This window comes from Meles meles, chromosome 2, assembly GCF_922984935.1.
Source record: "Meles meles chromosome 2, mMelMel3.1 paternal haplotype, whole genome shotgun sequence".
NCBI lineage: Eukaryota > Metazoa > Chordata > Mammalia > Carnivora > Mustelidae > Meles > Meles meles.
In genome coordinates, this window is record NC_060067.1 from 195,447,206 (window position 1) to 195,472,130 (window position 24,925).

A 24,925-nucleotide genomic window follows, 5' to 3' on the forward strand; every position below is an offset into this window, starting at 1 on the left:
AGGTAGAGGATCTGTGCTCCTAGCTACGAGGATAAGACTGCAAGGAGATCACGAATTTTAACAGCTATCTAAAACAGAATCAAGCAGTTGGGAAGGCCCCACTTCCAGAAGAGCTGTTAGATATGGGTGAATCCCCTCTAGAGGTCTTCATGGGCCATATGGCCTTGTCTTAGAGCCTAGGGGAAGCAGCAGCGCCAATAGCACACCTTTTTGGCCGGGTGTATACATTTTAATTCCTGAAAGACAGATTATTATTATTTTAAAAAGATTTATTTATTTGACAGAGACACACAGCGAGAGGGAACACAAGCAGGGGGCGAGGCAGGCAGAGGGAGAAGCAGGCTTCCCACTGAGCAGGGAGCCCCATGTGGGGCTTGAGCCGGGGACCCCAGGATCATGACCCAAGCGGAAGGCAGACGCTTAACGACTGAGCCACCCAGGCGCCCCTGAAAGATTCTTAATAATAAACCATATAACAGGCACAAAACAGCATGCTGCTTGGTCACCCTTGTTTTTCTACAATCCTTCCACACTTCGTTTGGCATGTAGAATTCAACTGTTGCTTGGTATCTTTTATCGTTCAGGAAAACCACGTGGGGGAAGTCCTGATCTTTATCTCGCCCTTTGCTTCCCTTTCCTTCAAGGTAGGCGCTGCAACTAGCAGCACTGCTAATCAATTTCACTGCTCTCCTCCCTCCCCCCCCACCCCCCCCCCCCCCGCCCCCGGAGGTGGGTGCGGGAGGAGCTGACCGTGTGCATGGCCAGGAGAGGCTTTTCCCTCACTTGGTTTGAGGTGTCATCACCGGGAACAGGAAATTGGTCCTTACTTGATTTCGAAAATCCTCATTAACCCCCTCGCTTCCCTCTTTCCTCGCAAGCTCGGTGTGTGCGCATGCGCCCACTGGCTGCGCGCGCACGCCTTTGGCTAATGAAAACTTCCGGTTGCCTGGAATCAAAGAATGACTATCATCCACAACAGGCCTGCAGGAAGCAGTGCAACCAGCAGTGAATTCGTAAATGCCTACTTTTCTTTCTTTCTTTTTTTTTTTATTGTGGTAAAGGTTACATAACACAAAATTTAGTATTATAGACATCTTTTGAGTGTGTAATCTGGTGGCGTGAAGTGCTTTTACGATGCTGTGCAACTGTCAGCCGGTCCACCCCAGAGCGTCCTTACCATGTCAAACAGAAACTCTGTACCTATTAAACGATAACCCCGCTGCCCTCAACCCCTGGCAACAACCGGTCTACTTTCTATGAACTTGATGATGCCAGCTACCTCACGAGAGTGGAATCATACAATATTTGTACTTTTGTGTCTGGTTTTTTTTTTTTTTTTTTTTGGTCACGTCACAGAACGCCTTCCAGGTTCACCCCATTGTAGCAGGTGCCAGAATTTCATTCCTTTTTTTTTTTTTTTTTTTTTAAGATTTTATTTATCCATTTGATAGAGCAAGAGAGGAAACACAAGCAGGGGGAGAGAGAGGGAGAAGGAGGCTTCTGGCTGAGCAGGGAGCCCCATGTGGGGCCCCATCCCAGGACCCTGGGATCATGACCCAAGCCAAAGGCAGACTGAGCCACTCAGGCGCGCCGAACTTCATTCCTTTTTAAGACTGAATAGTATTCCCCCATTTTGTTTATCCACGCACCTGTTGATAACCACTCAGGTTACTGTGACCATCTAGCTATGGTAAAGAGTGCTGCTGTGATGGTTGGTCTACAAAATACCAGTTCGAGTTCCCGCTTCCCATTCTTTCAGTCTAGCAGATCATATGGTAATTGCATGTTTTTAATATTTTGAGAAACTACCAAACTTTCCCACAGTGGCTACACCATTTTGCATCCTTCTAGGAATGCATGAAGGTTCCGGTTTCTCCACATCCTGGCCAACATTTGTTATTTTCTGTTTTTCAGGGTTTTTGTTTTTGTTTTTAATACTAGCTCTCTTGATGGCTGTGAAGGAGTATCTCATTGTACTTTTTTTTTTTTTTTAAGATTTTATTTATTTGAGAGAGACAAAGAGCATAAATGGTAAGGAAGGGGCAGAGGGAGAGGGTGAAGCAGACTCCTTGCTGAGCAGGAAGCCCACCATGAGGCTTGATCTCAGGACCCTGAGATCATGACCTGAGCCAAAGACAGATACTTAATGGACTGAGCCACCCAGACACCCCTCTCATTGTGCTTTTGATTTGCGTTTCTCTAATAGCTGATGATGTTCTTGGCTATTGGTATATTTCCATTGGAGAAATGTCTATTCAAATCTTTTGCACATTTTTGATTTGGTTATTTGGGCTTTTTGGTTGCTGAGTTGTAGGATTATGTCACTCTTTGCTGTTGGTTCCAAAGTGACGTGCTAGATGTTCTGAAAAGCTAACAACGATCCCTCCTCATATAGTATATGTAGCATGGGGCATAAAATCATTTGTAATATTTGCGATGTTGTAAAGTTGATAAAGCGTGCGCATTGAGGAATTAAATTACATCGCATGAAGTAAATCAGGGTGGCTTGGTAAACAGGGAATCAGATAAAAGTATTTAATCTTTTAATAGAATACTAGAATTGGAAGTTTCCTTAGAGATTATAGTCTGCTGCTTCAGGTTTTTAGCTAGAGACATCAAATGACCTGCCCAAGATCTTGTGGCCAGATGAAGTACTTGGTATGTCGTATTGAACTCTGTAGTAAAGAATTAACTTTTCATAGTGTTTTGTTTGAATTTTAAGATTTCTGGTATGAGGAAACTCATAGCAGCGCTTGAACACGTTAATGAATTAATTGTAGTGGGCTCTTCCTATGGTGGTCAGTAAACAGACCCTCAGGTTCATCACCCCTGTGGTATTAGGATAAAAGTGAGTAAAAGCAGCCTTAGACTAACACTTGGGGCAGGAGAATTTAAATGTAATGCGCCCAGTAATGTTTTAAACTACTATTTGTGTGGCTGAAAAATAAATTTATTGCTGTAATAACAGATCTGTAAAGTAAAATGAAAGCATCTGTATATTTATTGAGAATTATTGACCAAATAAGGAACCATTTATTTGTTCTTCCTTTTTTTTTTTTTTTTTTAGATTTTAGTTATTTATTTGACAGAGAGAAAGGGATCACAAGTAGGCAGAGAGGCAGGCAGAGAGAGAGGGGGGAAAGCAGGCTCCCTGATGAGCAGAGAGCCCAATGCGGGGCTCCATCCCAGGACCCTGAGATCATGACCTGAGCCGAAGGCAGAGGCTTTAACTCGCTGAACCACCCAGGTGCCCTGTTTATTTGTTCTTATGCGAGCGATAGGAGATGAGGAAGTTCAGTGAAATATATCACAAATGTACAGCAGCAAATTTACTCTTGGTTTGCTTTTACGTTGTGCTTAGATTTTTCATTTCACCAGATCCTCGTGTGGAGTTGGTCTTTATTAAATCATACAGCCCGCCAAGAGAACATACGGATTACAACTAAGAGCGACTTGTGATTAATTGGGAAGAAGATACATAATGTCTCTGACATAAGGGGGGTGGGAGGGTGGAATTTATATTCCCTTCAGGTTGGGGGCCCAGGCTTTTTCAGAAGAGTCCTCAGAATTTGCCTCCAGGACTATGAAAACAAATACGATCATGATGAAATAAAGTTGAAGGCTCCTTTCTGCAAGCACATATTTTAAATGTAACTCTCAGGAGAATTAATTCCTTCAACAGACCTTTACGAACCGGTGTGTTCGAAGCCTGGTGGTTGTGGAGACATAAAGTCGACAATTTCACGTTCTCAAAGAGCTTATCATTTACTTAGAGAGACAGGCGGTAGATAACCATCTGTTGTAACAAAAAGAATGAAGTGTGTGCTTGCTTGATACAAGCCCAGCAAGCCAGAGGATCTGTGTCTTTGCCCAGAGAAATGGAGGTTGTGCTCCACCACGGACTTTGCATCTACCACAGGGGGACGGCCATGATCACTGGTGGCAAATGGGTGAACAGGGCGTGTTTGGTTGAAAGAACAGTCAGAGCAAAGAAAAGACAGGCGGAAAATTCCTTCCAGTCTTGGTGCATGGAAGGGGGTCTGGTGGGGCAGGACCAGATGGATCATGGGAGTGACCGGCTGGGTCTGGGGGACCACAGGCTTTGTTCTGAGCATAGAGCGAGTTTTCGGGGGTGGGGGGGGGAGGGGATTGGGGATTTGGAACATCACTCCCTTACGTTTTAGAGAGTGGTAGGGGATGACTGTTGGCTGGGTGTGGCGGGGTTGTGTGCCTGCCCCACTGGAGAGGAGATGGAAGGGGGTGTGTGTGCATCATTCTACGCATGACGGGCATTGTAGAAAGGACCGGATTGTGCTTTTGATGAGAACCAGGCCTGCTTTTGAGGTGTTTTCATAGGTTCCCGAGAGGAAGTGATGCCCAGGTATGAAAATATTTTTTTGTGCTTTCTTTTGTTTGTTTTGATCTGGTTTGTAAAGAGAGGGAAGTGATTATGAATAGGTTTACAGTAGGTGGTTGTCCTTAATATGGATGAGAAGCCCAAGAGAACCAAGAGAGTGGATGGCAGAGTGCAAGAAGTTTTCAGGCTAGGGTGTCCTTTTGGCTCAAAGAGTGATGGGGATCTCGCTCTCCCCTCAGGAGTGAGATTGGCGGTTGGTACGCTGGCTCACATTCTCTGAGTTCCCCCTCCTGAAGGCCATGGAAGGGCTGGTTCATGGACCATTAGGGTCAGGCCTAAACTACAGGGACTCAGGAAGTGCAGAGGAAACTGGTAAGATTGGCCGTGCCACGTGAAGGCTCCTTCCCATCTGCATTCCCTCAGCACGGCTGCAGTCAAAATGGCTCCCTCCATCCGGTGTGGAGGCCACATCAACCTGGTTGTTGACTGGCTGCCTTGAGAGCATGTAATGGATCTTTGCTGGGCTCTCCACTTCACTGTCGGGCTAAGGTTTGAAGATCTTATTCAAAGGTCCTAGAATTTTCTGGGTTATATTACAATATATCACATCTATTATATATCTAATATATAATACATCTATTATTAATGGCTGCCTTCTCGACTCCGCTAATAAATTTTGGAGTGCTGTCATGCGTTCCTCGGGGCTCAGCAAGATGACTTCATATACCCAATACTCAGTAAATGTTGGCTGCATTAAATTGTAATGATTGGCCTGGTTCTCCATTTATTTCCTGTCCAGACATGGGCCCATCTGTAGTACCTTGGAGCTAACAGGACTCATGTGCTGTGTTGCCTAGTAAGGAACAGGACCAGACGGCAGGTGGAGAGCACATCAGCCGTGTTTGTATGTGCCCTGGGGTGCATCGGGTGTTTCCCCTCATCAGTCAACAGGGACCCTTGTTAAGGTGCAAGGACAAATGGTTCTCTGTTAATTAGCCAGCCTCAGACAAGCCTTCTAGCTGTTTCTCTACGACTTCCACCCTCTCCCTGGGGCACAGCTTCTCCCTGTTACTAATGGTTCAAACATGCCATGCACACTTCCTCCCCCTTGCCTTTATTTGTTATTCCCCCTTTTGTCTGGAATGTTCTTCTTGCTTTTCACCTGAGGATCCCTTCCCTCTCCAGGCCCAGTTCGGATGCCCCCTCTTCTTGGAAGTTTTCCAGAGTTAGCTCTTTGGGGATTTTACATAATACAGTAGAACTCCCCCAGAATGCCTCGCAAAAGAAATTCACCTCTATAAAGCTCAGGGTCACACCGTTGTGAGGCTGATGAAAGGTGATGGGGACAGGGGAGTCTGATGCAGAAAATGAACCACAGCCCAGGGGTGTTGAATGCCCCTGATCAGTTATCAGTGGACCCTTTTAGATCCTGAAGTGCATCACTGAAAGTTCTACTGTCCTCCTTTTGTTTCTCTAGTGTTACCTAAGGACAAGATACCTCATTTTGGAGTAGGGTGCTTATGTGCCTGGGTCCATCATTGCAGAATCAACGCTGAGGACAGAGATCACGTCCTCATTTCCTTTGTATCCTCACCACCCTCCCCCCCAAATTTTGTCATTGTGTTTGGTACATAGGGCTCTTTATAGTACCTGGCTCGATAAGATTTTTTGAGCGAAAAGTTAAGTAAATGTAATTCAAAGCTTTGATAACATACTAAGCTCAATTCTTCTGGAAAATGTCATGAAAATAGTAAAATTATTCTTTTTTGGGTTGCATGCTTTTTGTAATCACTAGTCCCCCCTACTTGTTTATCACTCATTCATATAATAAGTTCTTTCCATCACAACATGTAGTTCATATCCTCTGCTTTTTCCTCCCCGCCCCCCTGCCCACAACGGAGGGATCCATCCACTTGCTTCTGGCTGGTTTGCAACTCTCCTGGGAGCTTCCCGGGTGTGATCTGAAATTGACCCCTCTACTTAGAGGGCAGAGAGAGATGGGGAAAGAAGCAGGCCACTCCAGGTTGGTAGGTGGTAGTTTTAATAAGCAAAGGGAACTTGGAAATTAGGGTTGTCTTGGGGGCAGCACGACGATTGGATCTCTGCACTTGCCCACCAAACCTTACACGTTTCTACAGAGGCCTTAACTGGGTTCAGTCACATACACTGTGCAGGTGTTCTCAACATCACATCACTATCTCAAGGCTATGACCTTGGAAGAACTTCTGGGAGCAGGAAAGGCAAGGAGAATGCACATTTGGAGGACAGGGGACGGGGTGAGGAGTGTCCTGTTGCTGGGGTCCAGCTCACAGTTCAGCCGGCAGTTCCAGCTCTTCTGTGACCTTCTCCAATACTTATCAGTAAACGATTACTATGTAAAGTTATTTGCAATGCGCTGCCCTTGATATCTGGGGAGGTATAAAGATGAATAAGATGAGATTCCTGCTCACAAGGACTTTATACAGAGATAACGCCCGTTTTCAAGTTCATGAAGCTGTGAGCTTTGGGAGGAATCAGTGGGATACAAAGTCGGGAAGGTGGGACAGGCTGAGTTGTGGCTCAGATTTTATTCAGGCGGCCTTTTGGAGCTGCTGGAAGACATTGCACCAGGTGACGTAGTAGCAGTAGTAGTAGTCATAATAATAATAGGACGAGGAAGGGGCACCTGGGTGGCTCAGTGGGTTAAGCCGCTGCCTTCGGCTCAGGTCATGATCCCAGGGTCCTGGGATCGAGTCCCACATCGGGCTCTCTGCTCAGCAGGAGCCTGCTTCCCTCTCTCTCTGCCTGCCTCTCTGCCTGCTTGTGATCTCTCTCTGTCAAATAAATAAAATCCTAAAAAAAAAAATAATAGTAGGAGGAAGAAGAAGAAGAAAAAGGAGAAATAACCTTTATTAAGAGCTAACTGGCTAGGGGGACAACTCAAAGGAAATCCTCAAAGGAAAAGTGGCAGCAAGAAGGACTTCAGGCACGGCCTATGGATGTGAATTGAGTGAAGGGATCCTTTATTCTCATCAAGGGGGAAAGATGGGCAGTTGCCCTTCAAAGTCAACCTTTTTCAGAGCAAATTATTTTTAGGCACCTGTTTTTTCTGGGAAGGCATTGGTTTTCAACATAGCCCACCACTAGTGGATTTGAAATCAGATGGCAGTTTTGTCATCTGATGGCAGACAGGTTGTCTTAGACGGTTCCAGGATGCTGGCCCTCCTGAGACTCCTGGTGACTTGTCTGTTCAAACCTCAGCCTCGAAAGCGTTGCCCTCCCTTCTTCCCTTGTGTCCCCTTCCTTGACCTTTCTGTATTCCCAGTCGGGACCAAGCATGCCCACTGGAGGTCTGCAGAGTGTTACAAGGACTTGAGTGATAGCAATAAATCGGGGAATTCGGGTCCTTGCTATCTGCAGCCGCGCACCCTTCCCCAAGCGAGGTGAGCGTGGCCTCCTTACCTACTTTGTTGTCCACACTTTTCTGACATGCACCCTCTCCTTGAACGGCTTCCCTACTTTCCTGGCATACCTGAGGACCAAGATGTCTTTTCCAGGCTTTCGTGCTGCTGACTTAGACCAGTGGCCCCGGGGACACCAACCTATTCGTGGAATGAGGGACAGGCTTAAGTGAACTTTTTACTTAACTCCCCAAAGAAACCTTGCCTTTCAGAGTGCTTTACTTCTGTACTGCAAAGGCAGTGCTCAGAGGACATGCTGATTCAGGGAAAATTAGGGTCGCTTGTTTTCCTGTTTTCCATATGGAAAGAAGGTTTGAACATGCAGGATGAGCCTGAGTCCATATGCTTGGAAATCTGTCCGTGATTCTTGCTTTGCTGAATTGCAGAATCAGTGCATTCTAGGTACTGGGTTCTGGGCCCGAACACACCCAGCAGTCACAGTGTGATTTCTGCCCTTTGAGGTCCTTCTATGAATTCTTCTGGAAAATACTTGAAAAAGGTGATGGATTTAAAAATGCTCTTAGTTCATTAATTAGATGTATCTGGGGAGCAACTGCATGCAACTTTCTTCTTTTTTTTTAAATAAGAATATTACCTTGGCATCTGTAACAAGATTTCATGATTATTGTAGGTTGTTTGTTGTTGTTGTTGTTGTTGTTGTTTTGTTTTAAAGAAAACATATTTCACACAGGCTTGTTTAAATTGCTTGGGAAACATTCCTAGAAGTGATGTGGCTGGGTCAAAGGATATCATTTAAAATTTTTGATACCGGGATGCCTGGGTGTCTCAGTCAGTTAAGTATCTGCCTTTGGCTCAGATCATGATCCCAGGACCGTCCTGGGACCGAGCCCTGCATTGGGCTCCCTGCTGAGCAGGGAGCCCGTTTCTCCCTCTACCTGCTGCTCCCACTGCTTATGCGCGCGCTCTCTCTCTCTGATAAATAAAAATTTTAAAAAATAAAATAAAATTTTTGATACCTGTGGCCAAGCTGCTATTTGGAAAATTTGTGCCTTTTTATACTATAACCCATGAGAGATAGAAAGAGCTGTTCTAGAGGTATTACGTTTCCTCATCTAATCCTTGCAAAAGCCTCTGAGAACAGAGAGGGTAAGTAACCTGCCCAAGGTCACCCAGGTAAGAAGCAACAGAGCTAGAGTGGGGAAGAGGCATCTGGGCCAGACTCCATACTGCACACTGTGACCTTTTCTGCTCTGTTACCTTCATGGCAGCTGGCGGGGAGAAAATGAACAAAGTCATGCTGTGATGAGACTTTTCCAGCCTCCTGGGAGTCCCCAGGTACGGCTATAATCTCCTTTGCCCTCATTCTTAATGCAGCAGATAGGACAGGTGCAGAACGATTTCCCTGAACCAAAACCTTTGGTCTGTCCATTATTAAGGAAAGTGTGTAATTCAGAAGCAGTCACTTTCAGGAAGGAAGCACCTTTCTTCCGGAGGCCTTTCCTCATTTCTCCCCTGCCTCGTGCTGCAGGCTGGAGGCTAAGCAAAGGGCCAGGGCAGCATGAAATCTTGTACCCTGATGACCCCTCTTGGTGCCTCTGTCATCCCGTGGTTGCCAGCAGCATCAGGGAGAGGGGGGAAGGTTCTTCAAAGTTCTGTTTAGGGATGTCAGGTTTTAACCCCCTGCTTATCTGTGCTGCTGGATCTGGTGCCATAGGTCACACAGCCCAGGAAGTGTTTTCATCAGCGCAGCCCTGGAGTCCCACGGCGCCAAATGGCTCCCTCTTTTAGAAAAAGCTCCAGACTTCTCACTTACCTCCTTGTTCCATCCTTGTTTGTGGGTGATTTGTGTTCTTAATTGTACCTCGCTCAGAACAAAGACCCAGTGAAACAGGAAGTGTTGGGAGATGCTGCAGTTCTGCTCTGTGTTTTCTTTCTTTTTTAAAGATTGTATTTATTTATTTGACAGAGAGAAATAGAGCTAAAGTAGGCAGGGCGGCAGGCAGAGAGCGAGGGAGAAGCAGGCCCTCCGCTGAGCAGGGAGCGCAATGTGGGGACGCGATCCCAGCACCCTGAGATCATGACCCCAGCCAAAGGCAGATGCTTAACTGACTGAGCCACCCAGGCGCCCCTCTGTGTTTTCCTTCTGACGGGCAAGCCCTGGGTGACTGACTTGAAGCTCCTGTCCTGAAACGATCCTGACTGGGGGAGGCAACTGTCAGACGGAGGGCAGTGTCCCAAGGAAAGCTTGGGAAACACACCAGCATTCTAGCATTTATGTTTGAGGACTGAAAGGGCACACGGGGATGAGTACTGTCCACTCAAGGTTGGAGCCTATTTTGGGACGCTGGGTTCTCATGATAATGGAGCTCGGGGTGGGGTGGGGGCGGAATCAGCTCTAGGAAGGGCTAAGCCACATCTTCCTGTTCCTAAAACGGTAATGATTACAGCGCCTGCCTCATAGGGTTCCTGTGAGGGTTAATGAGATCATGTATAGAAGGCATAGAATTTAACACCAGGTGCATCGTGGGCGCTCTAGAAATAGTCATTGCCGTCCACTGACGCCACCATCATTATTTGCTAAAGAATCAGGACAGCTTTATTTTTTTAAGCGAGTTTGACTTTCTAACGTGGATATTTATAAACAGTTCAAGTCAGTAAATGTAAACGCTGGTATAAGTGCTTTAGCCCTTACGGTAGGAAGCGCTCTGGGGGCTCTTCACCTTGACCCTCATTAGCCTTAGTGTGTTTCCTCCCTTTACACTTCACGCGGGAGAAGCTGTGTGCCTCGGGATCTCAGAACTGACTTTCTGCCCAAGTCCAGCGGGTACTATAGTTCTCACATGGCCATGAGAGTGAGGCTCTTTCCTTCAAAGTTATTTTATAGTGATTTAAAAAAAAAGTGGGGCAGGTAAACTTTCCAGACAGTTCTTCGAGTAAATGAGCTTTTGTGCCATGCCGAGTATTTAGTGCTTTTGGTTCTGGCGATGGAGCAAGATGGGAGTGTGGTTCCTGTACCCATCTGTGTCCATGGATGGTGCAGATGACACAAACAATAATAAAACAAATAAACTCGTTCTAACCTGACACACATAAAAGTATTTTTTGGTCATGAGTTTCATTTTGGAAATGAAATATTTAAAATATTATGGGAGAAGGAACAATGTCATTGCAAATGCCTAGGGAGGGTGTGCCTGGATGGCTCAGTCATTAAGCATTTGCCTTCTGCTCAGGTCATGATCTCAGGGTCCTGGGATCGAGCCCCGCTTGGGGCTCCCTGATCAGCGGGAAACCTGCTTCTCCCCTCTCCCAATATCCCTGCCTGTGTTCCCTCTCTTGCTGTCTCTCTCTCTGTTGAATAAATAAATCTTAAACAACAACAACAACAACAAATGCCTAAGGAGGATATTTGAAAGACATTTTGCATCTTATTTAAGGGTTTTCTTATTTAATAAATAAATATTTTATATATAAGATTGGTAAAGTGAAAATATATCCATATTGCCAGGGAGGTCTAACATAAAGGCAAGAATAATTTTTAAATGGCTGCTTAAGATTGCAAATTTTATAAAAATATTCCGCAGAAGTATTTCCCTACTTTTTAACGTGCAAAAGAAGTTTGCATGAAACCTTCCCATTTCGGGACTAAAACTGTGCTATTATTATTCGCTAATTTAAGCATAGTGCATGCCAGATTAATTTATGATGTAAGTACAGTTTAAGGAAGAAGATATGATTTCCTTGTATAATATGGGAACACTAATATATTCCAAGGGTAGAAATAACTTGAAATTAATTACAGATCCCACATCTTTTATTTGCAATCCAAAAAGCTCTGCAAACTAAAAGTTTCGATCATGACTCATTTGGCAGGATGGTCTGCCCCGAACTGGCATGCAGTGATTTGTAGCTTTCTCTCATCCCAGTCAGTGTGAGGGTTCATGTTTTACTGCGGAAGTAATTGCTGTGTTGGATGAAGGGCTTCTGCTCTAGATATTCCTGGGGGTGTTCTGGTTCCGTGAGGCAGATGCACCATATTCTGTCTCTAATGTCCCCACATGGCTGAATCTGAAACCTGCCTGGTCCAGGGATTTTGAATAAAAGAGCCTTGCCTCCCATAACCAGAACACCCCCACGTCCTGGTTTTTCCAGGGACGGCCCCTCTTTACATCTGTTCAGAGTCAAGGTATATTAATAAGGCCCCATTCATGCTTAGAACGGTTCCATTTTGGACAGTAAATGATTTGGTTGCCATCCCGATCATCAATGAGTTCTCGGGGACAGCCGCACGGGGGTGATGGGCGTTGATCAGTTTCTAGTGAGCTGTCATATATGCAGCTTTGAAATAAACAAGGTTCCACATTACATCTTGAAACTGTACGATAATTTGAAGCTGTTTTCAAGAAAAAAATTTTAAAAGGTATATACCTACCCCACTGTTTTCTCAGGTGGGATTCCCTGTAGCAGGTATATGTACCTTTTTATTAAGGCATATCCTTGCTTCCCTTATGGTGACTGCTAGCCTTGTTTTTCCTAGTTTGCCAGCCCCTCTCTGTTCCCCCCCATCGCGATCGTCGATGCCCAGCATACATCCTAAGTTCATGGTTTATTTATGAAGCCTCAGCCTTTGCCATAGTCTACGACCTGGGAATATAGAGCATGGTGAGCTCTGGGGTCTCATGGACTTTCTCATCAAGCGGAGGCTTGCTGGAGGAGCTGGTTTGGGGAGCTAAGGCTGGGAAAATGTGAGGTCAGGCAGTGAAAGGGGATGCTCTCGAGATGCAGGGGCAGAGGCTTTGGGGCAACCCCACTAGCTGGAGGTTTGGGGAGGAAGGACAGTGGAGGGAGAGGCAACAATGGGCTTTAAACAGATGGGGGGGGGTGTTTCTGGCTGCTGGATAGCTTTCGCATTGGGGCTGGAACGCAGAGCTCACAGAATGGCTGCTTGGGACTGGCGCTGCTAAAGGAAGGAATTGTTCCTGACCCACGGGTGGCACTTTCTATTTTCCCCGCGCGAGAGTTACTCTCTTGGAAATCTGTGCTCCTGACTCCGAAGCCAAAGTCGTTGCTGCGGTGTTCCGCCAAGTTAAAGCAAGTAGAACTGAAGGGTATTCACGCTTCTGAATTCTGCAAGTTGAGGAAAAGTTGTCAATGAGAAGCAAGCAGCAAAACCCTTACTCACCGTGGGCGCTCCGGGAGCCAAGTGCCTGACAGGCTGAGGGAGGGGGAACCGTCCTCACCAGAGGGATGAAACTATGCCAGGAATGCCAGCTTTGGGGGCGCTGAGTGACAACCAAGGGCCTGAGATGTCCTCTAGAGGGTACACTGGCGTGGGGCCTCTGAAGGCCGGCTCTCTGGCAAAGGCGGTGGGGGCAGCCCAGACCTGGGGGCTTCAAACCGCTTTTCTTCGCTGCTGACTTCACTGTCGGGGTGAGGCCACGTCCCTGGGACACCACTGTTGTGTTTCCGAGTTTAGGTAACTGCCAACTGCTGTTAGATACTAGTACAGAATTTAGGAGGTCAACGTTTCATGCTTACCTCGGAGATCCTTCTCTGAACTGTGCAGGCGAACTTCTGGTTACGTCTGGTTTTCCAAACAACTTGCAATTTAAGTGAATTATGGACCATCACTCCTCATCTTCCCCAGGAAATGAAGCTTCCAGGCTCCTCGTTGAGCTAATTTTTGCTTGATGGCGCTGCCCCTGATGGATGGATGGATATCGTGATTGCTGCGTGTACTTAATCCAGTCGCGGTACTTGGACTGAGAAGAAACTGCCAGCAGTTTAACTGAAGCACCAGAGAGGGACTTTTCTAGAATTTGTTGCATTTGTAGAAAAATGTATTTGCCGTTGTTTCCCCCTCTGGACAGCAAATCACTCATGTGCTCTGCTGTTGTCTTTCTCACCAAGTCTTTTTCCTCCCAACTAATTTCAGACTTAGACTGAGGTGGCAAGAACACTGCAAAGAAAGCATTTTTCCCCCCAAAGAGAGTCATTTGCCAACACGACATCCCATCACTCCTGGATGCTTGAGTCTGACATTAGGGCTGCCTAATCCACAGACCCCGTTCAGGGACCCTCATGGCAGAGGGATGCCACCCAGGCTCAGGTGTCCTGTCCCCTGCATCTTCCAGTAACTTCTGTGACCTTAAGTTTTTTGACAGTGACGAGCCTGCTATCTTACGGAATGCCCGTCCGTTAGGGCTTGTTGGCCGTTCACTTGTGACTAGATTGAGTGGTGTGTTTTCCGCAAGAGTATCACAGACATGGGGCTCCGTTCTCACTGCATCCTCTACGTGGTGAATGCCCTTGACTTTACCGGTGATATTCATCTGATCATTTGGCTTAAAGAAGTCTCCGTCAGGTTTCTCCCTTGTAAGGTTATTCTTTTTCCCTTTGTAATAAGAAATATTTTGTGGGTGGGGCGCCTGGATGGCTCAGTCCCTTAAGCGTCCAACTCTTGATTTTGGCTCAGGTCGTGATCTCAGGGTCACAAGATCGAACCCCTCTTTGGCTCCATGGTGGGCATGGAGGCTGCTTAAGATTCTTTCCCTTTGCCCCAACGCCTTTCATAAAAAGATATTTTGTGGGAGGTACTTCAAGACCTTGTAAGTGTTCCAGTCCTCATGAGTCTTTCATGCCCTCATTTTAGCATCCGTTGGTGTTTGCTGGTGGTTATTTCTTCGGTAGCTGTCAAGTGGTGATTTCTGGTTCTATACTCTGTTTATGCTTACTACCTGGCATTCTGCTTTATATTTTATTTTATATTGTTTACTTTTTCATTGATCCCTATTTTATTCAGTGGACCTTAACACACTTTTATGAGTATTTCAGTGTTCAGATTGTCCGCAATTTGCCTGCTCTGTCCTCTTGCTGTGTCCCCAGAGTTCTTTGGACACGTCTTTCTGGTCCTCCAAAATGGTTTATGCTCATCTTTTGCATTCCATGCCCAATCAGCCATTTTCCCATGAAGCCCTGATTCCTTCGAGTGGAGAATGTTATTAGAAACTAAGATTGGGACATTATGTGTGCTCACCAATGGTATGTTGCCGCCCTCAGACCCTCTTAGTGGACAGGGAGTGTATGTACTGTATGCAGACACAGATTTTTTTTTTAAAGATTGTATTTATTTATTTGACAGGCAGAGATCATAAGTAGGCAGAGAGGCAGACAGAGAGAGAGAGGAGGAGAAACAGGCTCCCTGCTGATCAGAGAGCCCGATGTGGGGCTCCATCCCAGGACCCCGGGGTCATGACCTGAGCCGAAGGCAGAGGCTTTAACCCACTGAGCCACCCAGGCACCCCCCAGACACAGATTTTTACATCTATATTTAGTTCTGTATTTATTGAGATACATGATGAACTATGAACTCAGCCCTTACTCTGTTCCAACACCCAGAGTTATTCTAGATTTCTTTCTATATTTGAACTTCTGTATCCCAAAGTGATAAACCTGGCTCCCATTATCCTTACTATATTAACTAATTACTCTATTACCTGTATGTATCTCATTGCACATCCCCACGGCCTCCCCATGGAAATAAGCTTGCCCCCCACCTCATTACTCAGCCTGCTCTGTTCTGGATGAGAACCAGGGGGCCTAGTCACCCTACTTGGGCCCTGACACCCCATTCCAGGCTGCCATCTCCCCCAGTGTCTATCCTCGCTGCCCCACATGGGCTTCAGTGCTCCCCACGCTATGTAACACAGCTTCCGCTCTTTATGTCAAGGGGAGACCCTCTCTTTGTGCCAGGACCCCACATTGGCATGCTTCTGTGCTGCTCCCCAAATGTCTGCTTTCAGATTGTTACGGCTGCCATACAGTACCACAAAACTGGGTGATTTAAACAACACAAATTCATGGTCTCACAGTTCTGGAGGCTGGAAGTCTGAAATCAGGGCGTTGGCAGGGTGGTTTCTTCTGGGGGCTCTCAGGGAGAACTGCTCCCTGCTTCTCTCCTCACCTTGGTGGCGGCTCGTGGTCTTTGGTGTTCCTTGCCTTATGGAGGCTCCCCCTGACCCCCATCTCTGTCTTCATACGGCCTTCTCCCCCTCTATGTGTCGTCTGTCCAGACTTCCCTCTTCTTCTTTTTTTTTTTTTTTTTAAGATTTTATTTATTTATTTGACAGACAGAGATCACAAGTAGGCAGAGAGGCAGGCAGAGAGGGAGGAAGGGAAGCAGGCTCCCCGTGAGCAGGGAACCCGACGCGGGGCTCAATCCCAGGACCCCAGAACCATGACCTGAGCTGAAGGCAGAGGCTTCAACCCACTGAGCCAGCCAGGCGCCCCGAGACTTCCCTCTTCTTGTAAGGACACCAGTCGTGTTGGGTCCTAACCTAGTATGACCTGATTTTAACTTGATCAATATCTGCAAGGACCCTATTTCCAAATAAGGTTATATCCAAGGTTCTGGGTGGACATGAATTTGGGGGCCGCACTCTTCAACACAGTACGTCGGCTTTGCATGGTTCTGGCTAACAGGCTTTTGGACGACATCATCTGTGAAGGCAGGGCAAGGGCAGGAAGGCGAGATGGGAACCCTGTCATTCTGAGAAGAATGTTCTTTATTGCCATACTGTACTTATTCTCTAATCTAAAATTAGAGCACTGTGCTGCCATCAGGGCTGTTGGAAACCTCAGGACTTGGAGTGAACACAGGATGGCACTCATTAGGATGTGGCTTTAGGATTCCTCCTGGGGACTGTTCCCCGCCCCCAGACACCCTGTGCTGTAATGGAGGACAGCGTTTTACTCACTGTTGAGCAAACTTCTTCACCTGGTCTGGTACCTCTGGGGTTGGGGGGCTCCCCTGGCCCCTGGCCACCGAGTTCCAGGCCAAACAGCTATGTCTTGATGCATGGGGTCCATCCTTTGCCAGGCGCCGGCTGCTATGGGAGTCGGCTAGAGCGTGTGTGTGTGGGCGGCGAGTTCTGGCCGTGGTCAAGAGGGGTGCCCTGTGTCAGCACCCCGACTCAGCATATTCTGGAAGTGCGCTGCTCTGCTTGCTTTTTTTTTTTTTCATTTACTAGTATTGTGTTCTGAACTATATTAACTTATATATCATTTTGATGGAATAGATAAAAATACATAGAATATATATTTAAATATATTAGCTCTGTGTTAATATATGTATGCTGATCCCTTTCCCATGCAGATGAAGTACTCTTCTAGAGTTTTGGTTTTTCATTATTTGAGTCTACCGCATATTATGTAACCGTGTCCCTACTGTCTGGTATTTGGATCAGTTTACATTTTGGGGTGTTGGAAATGATACTCCATCAAATACCCCTGACCAAAGATTTGTGTCTGTGGAAACCATTAATTATTAAATATAGGCGAGGCACTTTACACATCTTATTAATCCTACCACAAACTGTCCCCATTTTACAGATGAGAATACTGAGGCTTAAGAATCTGGGGTTCTGTTCCCCTCTGCATTTGGTTCCTGAAGCAGTGCCCTGGGGAATGGCCAGGGTGGCTAAGGGAACTACTCCCAGACCTTTGTGCCCCCTCTAATTGTGGAAAAAGTGGTGGGACTAAAGAGATTTCTGACTTTATAGAGGAATGACAGGTTGAATTCTTAAGTGGGGTCACAACTCCTCAGTTCTAGTCTCATGCAGGGCATGGTGATAAGGATGTGGCAGTAGCTCCTTGGGACACAGGAGCCTCCAAGGCTTCCCAGGTCTCACCCCACTCGTATGGTCATGCTGTCCCCAAGTCATGGTGCCTGTCAGCCGTGCATCGTGGCCACTGTGCTAGTCAATGACAAATAAAGATAGTGCGAGGTCCTTTGGCAATCGTAATCACTTATTGGGAAGTTCCAGGTCAACTTAATTAGCGAAGAGTCAGACAAGATCAATTATCATTAACATCCAGCTATTTCTAGGGGCCATTCTCTCTGTACGAGCAGGAAGGCTATTGCCATATGAGTTGAACCTGCATTGTTCAGGGAAAGCTTTTGGGGAAGGGTGGATTTAAAACCGGCCCTTCGTTCCAAAAGGGGAGTGAGTTGGTGTGGACGGATGTAGGACACACATGGTGTGGAGGGATGTACGGATGTAGGCAGGTTGGCATGGCGTTTGCGGGCATGAGGGTTGGCTCTTGTTAGAGGTCTTGATCCTAAAAGTGAGGGAGAAGCAAAATGCCTTCACAGCTCATGTTTGCTCTCCATACACACGGCCAGGGTGCAAATTGACCAATACCCAAATGCTTACCACCTGAGCGGTTTTCAGGACCTTACAGAAATGTTCATGCAAAATGTGCGTTGAGGTAGAGTGTCTGTGGGTCTTACAGGTGCTCCCGAAATAGTTCTTGGGGCTCATCAAGAATCCCTCATCGTGGAATTAAAGGAACAACAGATGAGCATAAGGGAAGAGAAGGAAAAATAAGATGAAATCAGAGAGGGAGACAAACTGTAAGAGATTCAACTCTAGGAAACAAACTGAGGGCTGCTGGAGGGGAAGGGGTTGGGGGGATGGGATAACAGGGTGATGGACATTAAGGAGGGCACAGGACGTAATGAGCACTGGGTGTTATATACAACCGACGAATCTCTAAAATCTACCTCTGAAACTAGGGATACACTATATGGCAATTAATTGATTAAAAAAAAAAAGAAAAAGGAAGAAGAAGAAAAAAGAATAGGCTGGGCGTAGCTCACTTTCTTCCTCCCTCCCTTTCTACAGACCACCCAGGACTCAGGTGGCCCATGCTCGGGACCAGGTGACCCTGCCTTATGGCAGAAGCAGAAAGGAAAACAACCGGGGAATGCACCCAGGGACAGACACAGATAACAAACCCTCCGGTTCTCTCCTGTGGCTTTTTTAAAGAGGAGATAGAGGTAGAAGTGAAGGGGCGGAACGGAGGGAGATGGTTCTATTCTGGAGTGGCGGACTACTGTTCTCCCAGTACAAATTGCAAAAATGAAGCTCTGGCTGGACAGGATAGGCAGTGCGTCTTGCTGATTTCCACCAGCCAGGATAGGCAGCAAGAGGGACAGGAAGTGCGGATTAATGGGGGGTGTGCTGGGTAATGCAGGTCGGGAAGCTGCTTTCAGTGCATCGGACAGACCAGCGTGGCTGGAGCAGTGCTTACTGGCCATGGGGCTGTCTGGGCTCAGGGAGCCCCTTCAGAACAGGCTCCCAGTGCGGACACTGTGTCAGACTGGGAGGTACTGGGCCCTCCATGCCTCTTTATGTGGATCCTAATTTGGCCTCCTGGTCCAAAGGTCAGGTAAGGGCCTCAGATCCCTTGTGTTTAAAGATGTGAACTCAGGATCCTTTTGTAGTTCATAAGCATGCTGATTGGGTGTGCACGCTACTGTGAGACATGTGCCACCCTCTAAACCTTGTTACGACCTAGGCACGTTACCCATCTGATGTGAAAAAAAAAAAAAAAAAAAAAATGTGAACTCAGCCACTCCGTAGATCTGGGACCTTGGGCAAGTTACTTATTAACCTTCCGTGTCTCAGTTTCTTCATCTGTAAAATGGAGATTCTGGGAGCTCCTGCCATACAGGATGGAGGTAAATCAGATGAACTAATAAAACAAGCTGAGAGCTGGCCTCACACTGTTGCGCACTTAAGACTCACCGGCTGTTGCTCCTGTCTTGTCACGTAGCATGGGATCCTGCATGCTCTGGACCTGCCAGCTGGTGGTGTTTCCAGGGGCCTGCAGGTCGGGACAGGGATACGAATTACTCACGCGGAAGCTCCCTCACTTTCCGACAGGTTGCCTTCCAAAAGGTGATTAAGCCTGCAGAGTGTGAGTCAGGCCTTTTAAAACCAGAATTTTCTCAAAAAAAAAAACAAAAACAAAAACAAAACAATACAAAAGACCCACAACAACAACAACAAATACAAAAACAAAAACACCCCAAAACAACACAAAAACCAAAAAACCCAGAAAAAACAATCAAGCAAACAACAACAACAAAAACCCCAGGCTTTTCTCAAAATAAAGCAGATTCAGTGTCAGGTGGCAAACCTGCCTCTTCAGAAACGCCACTAGGGTGTCCTAGGCAGACATTTTGTTTTGACCAGACACCTGAGCACTCACTGTGATTTGGAAAAACTCGAACTGGCCTTGAAACTCCCTGTCCATCGTTGGGGACCCTCACTCACACCAGCCACAGTTCAGGAGTTCGGGAGCCACATGTGGCTGGTGGCTCCCTTGTTGGACTGTGTGGGGACAGAACGTGTGCAGAATTGCAGGATAGGGCTGGTCTGTATTTATCAGGTGCCTGCTGGATGCAAAGCAGAAGACAACACAGATGTACATGCTAATATATGTAGCAATGTTAACCCAGGTGTCCAGCTTGAGAGGAGCATGGGATATATGTTGGAGGCAGTGTTTAGGAGTTCAAGGGAAGTTTGCAAAGAGGGTGGGCTGGCTGGCTAGTTCCAGGCTAGGCCTTTCTCCAGAGCTCTAACCTCGATGGAGCTATTGGCCCACACAACACTTTTTTTTTTTTTTTTTTTTTTGATATCGCAAAGATATCTCAAAGCCAACAGACCCAAACCAATCTCATTATTTCTCCTCTCAAACCTTCCATGTTCCCCTTGCAAAGAGTGGTATCACTACCTACCTGGTCTGAGAAGGAAAAAAGGAGGGTATGGAAGTCCAGATAAGTTTGAAGCGGGAGAGGAGTCAGAAATTCAGAAAGAAGAGCCCGGTGGCGTCTGTTGTTCTCTCTGAAGGGAGAGGCAGGAGCCTTTGCTGGGATCAACGAGTGTGAAGGTGAATTAGGCAGCGCGAGGATGGAAAGATCCAAGATCGCTCCCGTGGGGAACAGCGGCAGGGGCTGATGAGGGAGAAGCAAAAAAAAGACATGCAGGAATTTGAATGCTCAGGGGAGGTGATAAACCATCAGTGTGTCATGGTGGTGTCAGGACTGGGCCTTATTCGGCCCAGGCATGAGTTTGTGTCACATGAGCAAGCAAGAGGGAGGAAGTGAGACCCATTTGTAGGGGAGAAGTGCTAGAGTAGCTGTGTTGGGCAGAGAGTGGGCTCTCTGGGGAGAGGGGACGGGGGAGTGCGGCTCGTTAGGCAGGGATGGAGGGCAGGGCTCTGGGCCCCCTCTCCAAAAAGCACAGGTCTACATAGACAGATTGTGTCCCCTCTTTCCTTCCAGTCTTGCTCTCTGGATGGAGAGAACCCTTGTTCTCTTTAGGCCGCACTGAGCACTGTTTCCTAGAATGACCGTTGGCTCACCAACAGTACGAAAAACCAGTGATACGTTTTGGTGTCTTTCGAGCACACACGTGGAGGCCATCAGTCAGTTTCGGTTGCAGTGATGCTATCAGAGTTACTATCAGAGGCTCAATCACCCTGTTTCAGGGACCAGAGCAGTTTGTGGTCAGAGACAGGGAAACTTTTTAAAAATAGCTATGGTAATATCTTCTGAAAGGATATAGAAAACACGTCCAATAAGAAAATTGTGGGTGGAACGGTGAATATGCAAAACTATAATTTGGATGATTCTCAGTATGGGAAACTTGTTCCGTGGTATTTAAAGGCATTTTAGAATTCTAATTTCCTATGTATTTATATTCTATTCATGATGAAATCTATTCACCATTGGCGTCCTCATTCTCCTATGACTCATTTGGAGATGTTTATTGTACATACGGGATCTGGAAGGCCATTGAGCTGATGGGACTGAATGACTGTGATATCTGTGTAGCAGCATATCCAAATTGCCCTGGGATTAAAAAAAAAATCCTTGGTCCCTAATCCCTGGAAATTCTTATTTAGTGAGTCTAAGATGGGACCAGGGAGTCTTTTTTTTTTTTTTTTTTAATTCCCCAGGTAATGGGGTGCCTGGGTGGTTCAGTGGGTTAGGTTAAGCATTTGCCTTCGGCTCAGGTCATGATCTTGTGGTCCTGCCATCGAGCCCCGCATCGGGCTCTCTGCTCCGCGGAGGGCCTGCTTCTCCCCGCCCCCCACCCCGCCTGCCTCTCTGCCTACTTGTAATCTCTCTCTCTCTGTCAAATAAATAAATAAAATCTTAAAAAAAGAATTCCCCAGGTACTAATGTAGCACGGCATTTTGGGGGGTGCTGGTATAGGTGAATGGAAAAGTATAATGAGTGGTGCTGATACATTGAGGGTAGCCATTTCTGGCAATCCTGCCCCCGTTTTTCAAGGTCGAGCTTTCTTTTCTTTTCTTTTCTTTCCTTTTTTTTTTTTTAAGATTTTATTTATTTGAGAGAGAGAGAGAGAGGGAGAGAATGAGCAGGGAGGAGGGGCAAAGGAAGAAAGAGAGAGGGATGGGCAGGCTCCCCAGTGAGCAGGGAGCCTGATGCGGGTCTCGATCCCAGGACCCAGAGATCATGACCTGAGCCGAAGACAGACGCTTTACCATCTGAGCCACCCAGGTGCTCCAAGGTTGAGCTCTTGAAAAACCCACATAGTAGGAGAATGGAGAATTCTATGGTTGAATTGCTTAAAACCTTGAGAAAAAGTGGCTTAGAGACTAAAATTATTAAAGGAATCTGTGACACGCATCTTTCGAAAGTTGAGTAAAATAAAATAGTAAGTGCCTGGAATGAGGGTTACATCACTGACAACAGTAGACATCACACAGTTGATTTCCCTTGCGTATCAACACTCCTGCAGTTTAATACAACTTTTGACGTTGGTTTTGCATTGGTGCAGGTAACATGTACAGCGAGAGGCATGTTTTTTCTGGGTCTGGTGCTCAAACCAGGGTTAAAATGTCTTCCTGATTTCATGACTGGTAATTGCTGACTTCATCCTCCAGGGTCCCACCAGAGTGTGCCAAGTGGTGGGAATGCTGTAGGCAGACAAGTGTTAACGATTGCCAACAGCACCGGTCTCAAACCCCACCCTGTTACTTAGTTCTGAACACGATCTTTCCATGCCGGACACTTGCTGTTAAACCTCTCTCGTGCTTTTCACTTCTGTCTTCCAGGAGTCTTTAGGGTTCTAATGTTTGCTATATCCTTCTCTTCTGCTTCCTGCTTTCTACTATGACCCCCTCCCCAGCCACCCACAAGTGTGTACACACATCTGTATACACAGCTGGGGAGCGATTTGGCCCAGTAAAATGCGTTTTATACCCTTTTTAACCATAGTACCAGGATAATACAAGATAAAATTGGTTTTAAAAAAAAGCTTAATAAAACAACCTTACCCTTATTGGGGGAACTCTCATCGTTTGTATTGTGTGTTCACACACCTGAAAACTATAGTGCCGTACATTGATTTCATGACCCAGCGTCTGAAAAACACTGGCCTGGGGGGTTTCTGGAATCTTCTTTCGTATCAGGTGGATCTGGGTTCAAATCCTAGCTTGACCACCTAATAGCTGTGCAGCTTGGTAAGCAGCTTCATTTCTTCACCTGTAAAATGGGGATAAGACACTCTACCTCAGGGCACCTGGGTGACTCAGTAGGTTAAAGCCTCTGCCTTCGGCTCAGGTCATGATCCCAGGATCCTGGGATCGAGCCCCCTCATTGGGCTCTCTGCTTGGCAGGGAGCCTGCTTCCCCTCTCTCTGCCTGCCTCTCTGCCTACTTGTGATCTTTGTCAAATAAATAAATAAAAATCTTAAAAAGAAAAAAAAAGACACTACCTCATCTAGCGTGTTTGAAGATTAAATGAAGTAATGCATGAAAAGCCCCTGGCCTAGGGACTGATTCCTAGGAAGCACTTGGACCAGGTGATGGTGCCAAGGATGACGATGGTGATGGCGAGGCTTTTCAGTTTGCAACGCCAGCTTCCTCTCAATCCACATAATTTTGAGCTGGAATTTTTAGCTTTTGCCAAAAGGGTACAAAGGTCGGTGTGAGGAGTGTAGAATATTCATGCAAGAGTCACTCGCATTTGGGGAAAGATGACCGTATGCTCAGGAAAAGTTATTAGGAAATGCCCCAAGTACATTCCTGCGCGGGTGTTGTCGCTTGCATTCCCACGGCCAGCGCCCTGGACCTGGGAGCAGTCGCCTCTGGCTCATCTCCTTGCCTCCGTTTGCCCCTGTGTGACTGCTGCACACGACTAATCTCAGGCGCACAGCCAGTATTTTTGGACGCTCTGTACAGAAGCTGGGTGATGGGGTACAAGCCTCCGTCCCTTTTCTAGGGGCTTAGGTGGCTGGGACATGGTTTTCTTTTTTCTTTTTTTTTAAGATTTTATTTATTTGACAGAGAGAAATCACAATAGACAGAGAGGCAGGCAGAGAGAGAGAGAGAGAGGGAAGCAGGCTCCCCGCTGAGCAGAGAGCCCGATGCGGGACTCGATCCCAGGACCCTGAGATCATGACCTGAGCCGAAGGCAGCAGCTTAACCCACTGAGCCACCCAGGCGCCCTGAGGTAGAGTGTCTTATCCCCATTTTACAGGGATAAAGACACAGGGATTTTTTTTTTTAAGTTACCTTTTCAAGCTATACTTTTCCTCCTCCCTAAAATGGGGATAATAGTATGTAACTGATAACGGCCAGTGTGTGGGTGAGCGATGATTTCCGTAAACCACCCAGCCCGCGCTGCTCACCTGCTCACCTGCTCGCTGATTCTCACGCAGCTCCGCCCACACCGGTGCCTAAGTCCGTTGCTCCGCCCACATCCGCAAACCCGTCCTACCCTGTCCTGCCTCTGCCCTTTATACCAGCCTTCGCCTTTGCCTGGCTCGCTTGCCGCCCTGTCGTGCCTGGACTGTTCTTCCCCATCCTAGAAGCTCTTAACTGTGCCGCAAAGCTTTGCCTTACCAACGCATCCCATGACGATTTATGGATTCCTCACGAACTAGTTCACGTAGTTGGCAATTATTCGTATACCGCCTTCTGATCTCTAGTGCAGTCTTTTATTATCGTAATTAGAGTATTATTAGGTCGCTTTATAGAATTTATGTCTCATACCCCCCAGTTAACTTACTAATTCCTTGAGGCTAGTGATCGTGTCTCACACATCTCTGAATCCTCCCTAGCACTTAGCAGAGTTCCTTGCAATAAACGTGTGTTTAGTAATAAATATTTGTCAATACCTTGGATGACTGGGATGCCATAGAAGGAGAGGGTCCACTGGTTAGAGCGGTGAGAGGTTTCGTAGATGAAAAGAGATTGGAGCTAGCTTTTGTTAGAAGGGCTGCATTTCTGTAGGCTGGTAGGAGGGGCGGGCACACGGCTGTGGGGTGACAAGAGCCCTGGCAGGTTA

General features: G+C 46.8%; 1 protein-coding gene and 1 non-coding gene across 4 annotated transcripts in view; both read left to right on the plus strand.

Annotated features, from left to right (window-relative positions):
* IRF2 (interferon regulatory factor 2) overlaps positions 1-24,925 on the plus strand; it is an 84,232-nt gene that overhangs the window by 11,894 nt on the left and 47,413 nt on the right. The gene's annotated exons all lie outside the window — the stretch shown is intronic.
* Positions 19,031-19,135, plus strand: LOC123937848. The gene has a single exon (XR_006817629.1). It is a non-coding gene; the product is annotated as a small nucleolar RNA U13 (small nucleolar RNA).